General features: G+C 40.7%; 1 protein-coding gene across 6 annotated transcripts in view; it reads left to right on the top strand.

Annotated features, from left to right (window-relative positions):
- Nucleotides 1-7,901, top strand: part of NUMB (numb homolog (Drosophila)) — a 141,221-nt gene that overhangs the window by 317 nt on the left and 133,003 nt on the right. The gene's annotated exons all lie outside the window — the stretch shown is intronic.

Genomic DNA, 7,901 nt, shown 5'->3' with positions numbered 1-7,901 from the left:
GCCAGGTAGGCTGGGGCCAGACCCAAGCGGGTCAGGCCGGGACGTCCCTTGGGACGTGGTGCTCGCTCGGGTCTGGAACACGGACCGCGGCGCGTGTGTGTGGGGTAGGTCTCTGGGGAGACGGGAGCGACCCGGGTCCCAGACAGGGTGGTGACCGGTAATGACCCGGTCGGAGGACGGGGTGACTCGGGAATACCCAGGACACAGTTTGGGTTCGAGGGCGAAGGGGAACCCTAGAAGTCGGGGAGCGGCCGAGCCGAGTGCTGGCGGGGGGTGAGGGGAGGGGGGTCGGGAAACTGGGAGGGGCCCGGGTTCGAAGGAGATGGGAGACGGAGGGCGGCGGGGGTCCGAGATGACAGGGAGCGACCTGAGTGAGTCCTAGCGAGGGCGTAGAGGAATGGCGGGGAGCGGGTGGGAACCCCCCTGAGCATCCGTAGCAGTCGGAGGGCGGAGGACTCCGGGGAGTTAGGGAGCTGCGGGTCTTGGGAGGGTCGGTCCCGTGGAGACCTCGAACAGCTTGGGGCGGAACCGGAGCGCCCTGCCCCCCCACCGCTGGTCTGGGATGGGGGACTCAAGGCTGAACTGGCAACTGCTGGGTCTGAGTATCCCCGGACACGGGGTGGGGCGGGGGATCCCCGAGGAGTAACTCGGGTTTGCGACTGGGGTGAGAGGTCCAGCCGGGGAGTGGAGGCTCTTTGAGTTAGGAGTCTGGCTGAACCACCAGCAGGTGGGCGGGGAGAAATAATTTCCTTGTGGGAAGGGAGGAGAAGGTGGGGCGGAGCAGGGGCGAGCCAGTTGCTCCGGAGGAGAGCAGTGGTCTCGTGGAACTGGCCAGGAGACGAGGGGCATGAGCAGCGAGGTCATTAATAAGCTCTAAGGACTGCAGAGAGAGAAGAAACCTCAGCTTCCTAATGCGAAGGTGCCATCCAGAACCAGAGAGAGGGTCCTGAAGGCAAGGGGGAAGGGACTCGCCTTCCAGTGTTTTAGACAAGAAATTTGTTTTAGGGATGACAGCGGTAATATTAGAAAATAGGGACGTTGACAGGACGGGGGCATTTGAAAGAGGAAAGGGGAGGACTATGAAGAAGTAGGACTGGGGACTTGAACAGAGAGAGGGGAGACATGCAGAGGAGGGGCGCACCCTTGCCAAATTAGAAATACGTTTGAATTCTAGTTCCACCGCTTAGCTTAGACAACTTCACCTCTCTGTGCAAAGGTTTTCTCATCTGTATAATAGGGATGATAGTAACTTCTACTTTATAGGTTTGCATTTTTCACACGAGTTAATATTGGTAGGACTTGTAGAATAGTGACTGGTACAGAGTAAGCGTGTGTCCTGGATTTTTAAATAGAGGATGAAGACAGACCAGAGTTCTTTAATGAGGTGGTTCTCAAACTTTAGCTTGCACCGGAATCACCTGGGGGGCTTGGTAAACGACACACGGCTGGCCCCAGGGTATTTCTGATTCAGTAGGTCTGGGTGGGGCTTGAGAATTTACATTTACTTCAGGTGATGCTTAAGTTGATCCACTTTAAGAACCACTGTTTTTTATTTATTTGTTTATTTATTTTTAATTCTAACCAGAGGATATTTTTCTTTTTCTTTTTTTAAGAGTGGAAAGGATGGGGAGAGACAGAGAGAGAGAGAGAAATTTAGATGTGAGATTGACTGGTTGCTTCCTGGGCCGGGGATTGAGCCTGCAACCCAGGTACGTTTCCCTGACTGGAATGGAACTGGGGACCCTTCAGTCAGTGGGCCAATGCTCCATCCAGTGAGCCAAACTGGCTGGGGCAGGAACCACTGCTTTAAATGAAAACAATAATATTGTGGCAACCTTAAAATACCTGTCTACCCTGCTAGGGTCAGAGGCATATTGCAAAAAAGATCTTAATCTAAGGGGCCCTCTATTTTAAGCTTGTTTTTCTAACTGTGGATCATGATTTACTAGTAATTTATCAAATCAGTTTTTAGTGGCTTACACTATCCCCTGTAGGGGGTGTGCAGGAGTCAGCCAATGGATATTTTGCTCTCACATCGGTGTTTCTCTCTTTCTCCCTTCTCTCTAAAAAAAAGAAAAGAAAAGAAAATGAAATAGATGAACAGAATTGACTAGCATTGCACTTGGTAAGGAAAAGTATTGTTTTGGGAAATTTCTCTCATACATTTGTGTAGTAGGTCACAATGTAAAATGTATTTCTGACAGTCACAAGACTGAAAAACTGTCTTGAGCCATACAGTGCAGCAAAAGCAGCCCCTCAGTAGGGGTATTTAGGGACTGGGTTTATTATTTCTTTGTCTTCTGTTTGTGCTAATTCTTTCTCAGGTTGTGATAAATTCTATTAAATTTCTTCAGTTTCTGATTTTATTTCTTCTGTGTTTGCCTTATCACATATCGTGTTGTACCTCTTTTTAGATATTGAGACTCTTTGGCATGAGAACTTAAGGGAGGTTGAGGCAGAGAAATGAAATTGGTGTTTTTCAGATGTGATGTGGCACACTTTGTTTCACTTATGCCTCCTTGTTTACCCTTTCTTTTTTACCACCCTACTGTAAAGTATTGTTTGTAAAAAACCCTAAATATACACAGACATATTAAATATTAACACTGATATGGACTGGTTTGAGAACAGTATATATATAGAAAATAAAAACCAAGTATGACACATTTCAAAAGAGAAAAGTGAAAGGGTGTTTGGTTTTTAGAGTAAAAGTATCTTAGAACTGTTCATGGCCTTACACTAATACAAAACATAATAGAAAAGCGTCTTAAAATATTTTTATTTTTTTAAAAATATATTTTTATTGATTTCAGAGAGGAAGGGAGAGGGAGAGAGAGATAGAAACATCAATGATAAGAGAGAATCATTGATTGGCTGCCTCCTGCACGTCCCCACTGGGAATCAAGCCCACAACTTGGGCATGTGCCCTGACTGGGAATGGAACCATGACCTCCTGGTTCATGCTCAACCACTAAGCTGCACCTAGATGGGCTAGGAAAGCATTTTTAAGGGAACCAGATATATTTCACTGTGTATTTTAGATTTTTGGAGAGAGAAGAAATAGTGATGAAGCATGCAACAGACTGATGTACTAGTATTTCAGAGAGAAGGGGGCAGTGGGAAGAGGTTAACCAAAGAATTTATATGCATACTAGAGGCCTGGTGCAGGACATTCGTGCATTGGTTGGTGGGGAGGGGGTCCCTCAGCCCGGCCTGCACCCTCTCGCAGTCTGGGAGCCCTCAGGGATGTGTGACTGAGGGCTTAGACCTGCTCCTTGTGGGCAGTTGGACATCTTTTTTTAAAATCTTGTTTTATTGCTTAAAGTATTACAAAGAGTATTACATATGTCTCCTTTTTTTCCCCCCTTGACATTCCCCCGGCCTCCCCTACCCCTCAGTGTCTTGTGTCCATTGGTTATGCTTATATGCATGCATACAAGTCCTTCGGTTGATCTCTTTGATTTTTCTATAAAAACTAGGTGGTTTATTATTTGGAGAGAGTTTATTTAGATCTGTTTTTATGGGTATAAGAACAGAGAAAGCAGCATTGAAAACAGATTGTTGCATCTCTCTTTAAAATTTTAATCTAGTGGATTTATGTAACCCTTTCATTAATGTTTTGTGAAATTGTGAAGAAACTATTGATGAAGCTTTGCAGTAGGATGTTAAGATAATTTTTTCTCTCAAATTATTTGTAGTTTTATTTCAGATTTTTATGTTTTGTTAAAATTTTTATTTTTGTTTGGAAGATTGCAAAACAGTCATTGCATGTTTGAGTTGAAAATCATAAGTAATCTTTTCACAACACAAATTTACTAATTTTGGGGAACAAAGGTTCCAAGGATGAAAGCTTTTGAATTCCTTTCATTGAGTTAAATGTAGCATCACTACCACCAAAATGATTATTCTTTAAATTAGTGGTCGCCAACCTTTCGGACCTCACGGATCACCAGTGGTTCACGGACCACCGGTCTGCTTTAAATCATTATACAGTTGGTGGGCACATTTGTTAGATCATTCAGTTCTTTACTAACTGTTGGAGGAATGCAAAATCTTAATAATCAAGTGTGGGAAAATGTAAAAGCTCATCCTTATAATATTAAGCATTGACTTGTTTGATTACTTCTGTTTTATTTTTCTTTATTGAGAGAGAGAGAGAGAGAGAGAGATATGACTTGTTGTTCATTTATGTATTCATTGGTTGCTTCTTGTATGTATCTTGACTCCATCAAACCTGCAACCAGGCATATCCGGACAATGATCTAACCAACTGAGCTACCTGGCCAGGGCTACTTACTTTTCCTTTATTTTTTCTTACATATTTTTATTGCTTTTTAGAGAGAAAGTGAGAGAGAAACATTGTTGTGAGAGCTTAACATGTCTACTTCCTGAATGCCCCCCATCAGGGATCAGGCCCATAACCTGGGCATGTGCCCTGACTGGGCATCAAACTGGCAATCTTTTGGTGCATGAGACGAGGTCCAACCAACTGAGCTAACACTGGTTACGGCTACTTACTTGCTTCTCAATAAATGGACTTTAGTCAGTTGACTTATCCATAATTTAATCATACTTATCTATGAATAGCTTTGCTTGCTCAACTCATTTTACAGTGAGATTTCTTAATCAGTAGTGGTTTTTCAATACCAAAGAAACTGTGTGCTCCAGATGGCACAATTTAAATCATTTTAAATGAGACTCAATTTTACATATCAAAGATTATTCATGTAAATGATTTTCAAAAGTGGAATTCAATTAACAGTTAATTAAGTTTATTTTTTATTTCAGTAAAGTTTGTCTTTTATAAGTAGCTTTTAATCTGCTTTCTCCACTTCTTACTATATGGGTAGCCCTCCAGCTACCCATATAGCAAATCCTAATGGAAATGTTGGTGCTTAAAATCTAGTACTTTCAAAGTACAAAACACCTATATTTGGTTTTTAGTTTGCTGGGAGGATTCCTTTCATAGGAAAGGTCACAGTGAACTTATCACCTTAAAGTAAAGTCTTATTTAATAGAGTACTTAAAAAGCTACATTTTATTTTAGGTTTAATATATTTTGATTTCTACATAATAGATCTTGAATTCTGCTGATTTCTGAATTCTGATATGTTCCTTTGATAGGGCTAGGGAGAAAGGAAACAATTGTTTTATTTTTAAAATTTGCTTATCTTATTTTTAAAAAAATCTTGACATATTAAGTCTTTTATTTGCAAAGAAAATCTGTTTCAGTAATATATTGAAAATTTCATTATTAAAGGTAGAAATATTCTGTAAGACTTTAGGATGTTTATTCAGGTGTGAGACACAGATACTGATACATATCTTATTGCCATATATGCATTATCTTATTGCCATATATTTTTGAGAATATAAAGTATACATTTAGAAATCTTGGGGCAAAAGGAGGGTTGAAACTAAGGGAGAATGAGAACACTGATGTGCTTAAGGGGGAGTCTGGAGCATCTGCAGGAAGTATGTCTAGAGGAGTGAGCTGTTCTTGGCTGCTTTCCTGGAGTGACATATGTAAAGGAGGATGATCCTATTTGCAACATTCTCCCATGGACATATTTTTTGTTCTGTGTAGTTTCCATGGCTTGCTTTAACTCTTCCTTTGTTTTCTTCCACTCAGGAAAGCATGTCAGAATGCAAGGGAATAGACTGAGAATTGCTAGTCTTAGAAGCTGGGGGAGCCTGGGTAAGATATTGTAGATTTAGAAGAAGATTGGGCCCTGGCTGGTGTGCTTAGTGTTTAGAGCATCAGCCTGTGCACTGAGAGTCTCGGGGTGGATTCCTGGTCAAGGGCATGTACCTGGATTGCAGGTTCCATCCCCTCCCCTGGTGAGGACGCATGTGGGAGGCAACCATTCAATGCCGACACATCCATGTTTCTCTTTCTGCTCCTCCCCACCCCCTCCCTTCCAGCATGCTCTCTCTCTTAAAAAAAAAAAGTAAAAAAAAATAGAAGGTTGGACACCAGTCTCTCCTTCTGTAGCTCTTGGAAGTAGGTTCCCAGCAATTGTAACTCGACCAAGCCTTCTCACTGGTCCTTTCCAATGGAGTTTAGGATTAAGCAGTAGAAAGAGATTCCTAGTCATCTTAAATAAATTAACCAAGGAGCTGCTATATTAATAATTAACGTTCAGTGACTTCCTCTTCTCTCCCCACCAAAACTCTATTTCTCTCCACTTGCCTGCTGATACCTTATATTCTTCTAATCAAGATTGAAGTCTTGAGTTTTCTGATCCGATAGAAAAATCTTAATTGTGGTGACTTGTTTATAGTATTAAGGTGTATATAGTTGATTAGGAAAATTATTATTTGATTAGATTTTTTCCAGTTTAGTTAGGGAGAAAGAGGGATTGAAAACTGTAGAACATTGCTTAGTGCCTGAATATAAGCAAAGGGAAGCTAGGAGCACAGAAAAACAACAAAATTCATAACTTTATTTAAGATTGACTTTGGCTACCTTTGACCTTAGAAAAGTAAGTTAGTGATGCCTTTGTCTTGGTCAGCTATGCAAAAGTACACCTCAGGTACCTTTCAATTATGTCAAGGGGTGCTGCTGTGCATAATTTATGAAGGTTCATTTAATTACTTTTAATATAACCAACTTTGTTTTAAGGCATTTTAGCTGTCAGTATTCTTTTTTAAAAAAAATATTGTTGAAAGTATTACATATGTCCCCCTTTTTTCCCCCATTGACCTCTTCTAGCCTGCCTCCACCCCTAGCCCTTCACCACCTTATATCAGTATTCTTTAATTTAGATATACTTTTTTCAACCTGTAATCTCACAGAACCATAGAATAGCCTGATTATGACAGAAGTATATTCATAACGACCATATTATTAAATTGAAAAAGGCATAATTTGTGTTCTGAGGAAGCATGATAGAATGGACAAAGTCCAGGTTTTATAATTGTATGACCATGTTTTTTAATCCTGGCTCTATTATTTTCTAATTGAGCAGTTTATTCAACCTCTCTTAGCCTCAGTTTTGTCATCTGTAAAATGGAGCTTAAATTATCCTCTTTACTAGTCTGATGGTGAGAATGAAATGAAAAACATTTTGTATAGTGCCTTACCTATAGTGGGTGCTCAACATGTAGCAATGTTAATTAGTAATAATTATAACAATATTAGGCTTATTATAGACTTCTCTTTCTAGGAAGGTCTATTATTCCAGATACTATGATTAGTGGCAGTTAGGAAAAGCAGAGTTGACTTTAAAGTTTTACATGTATTTTAAGCATTTACATTGATTTGTTGTTTCACTTACATATGCATTCCTTGGTTACTGCTTGTATGTGCCCTGAATGGGATTGAACCCACAACCTTGATGTATCGGGATGATGCTCTAACCAGCCAGGGCCTGTATTTTAAGCATTTATTATTTTATTTTTGTGGTTTGTTTAGTTGGGTGGATTAGACTAAAAAATGTGGCAAATGAGGCTAATATTTTATTGTGTTGTCACTGGCTGTATCTCTAGCATTACCTGATCCTCTTTCAAATATGTATGCTTTTTTAAAAAAGTCATTTATTTATTTATTTTATTATTATTTAATCCTCACTCGAGGGTATTTTTCCTTTGATTTTTAGAGAGAGTGGAACAGAGAGGGAAAGACAGAGATATATCCATGTGAGAGAAACATTGATTGGTTGCCTTTTGTATAAGCCCGGACCAGGGCCTAGGCTGGGGAGGAGCCTGCAACTGAGGTACATTCCCTTGACCATAATCGAACCTGGGATCCTTCTGTCCACAGGCTGACACTTATCCACTGAATCAGCTTGTGCTGAGCAGATCTGTTCATTCATTTATTTATTTTTTAAATATTGTTTTATTGCTTAAAGTAAGAGTATTACATATGTCTCCCCCCCCCCTTGACATTCCCCCGGCCT

The sequence above is a fragment of the Myotis brandtii genome, unplaced genomic scaffold (genome assembly GCF_000412655.1).
Source record: "Myotis brandtii unplaced genomic scaffold, ASM41265v1 scaffold213, whole genome shotgun sequence".
Taxonomy (NCBI): domain Eukaryota; kingdom Metazoa; phylum Chordata; class Mammalia; order Chiroptera; family Vespertilionidae; genus Myotis; species Myotis brandtii.
This window is presented reverse-complemented; position numbering and strand designations above follow the sequence as displayed.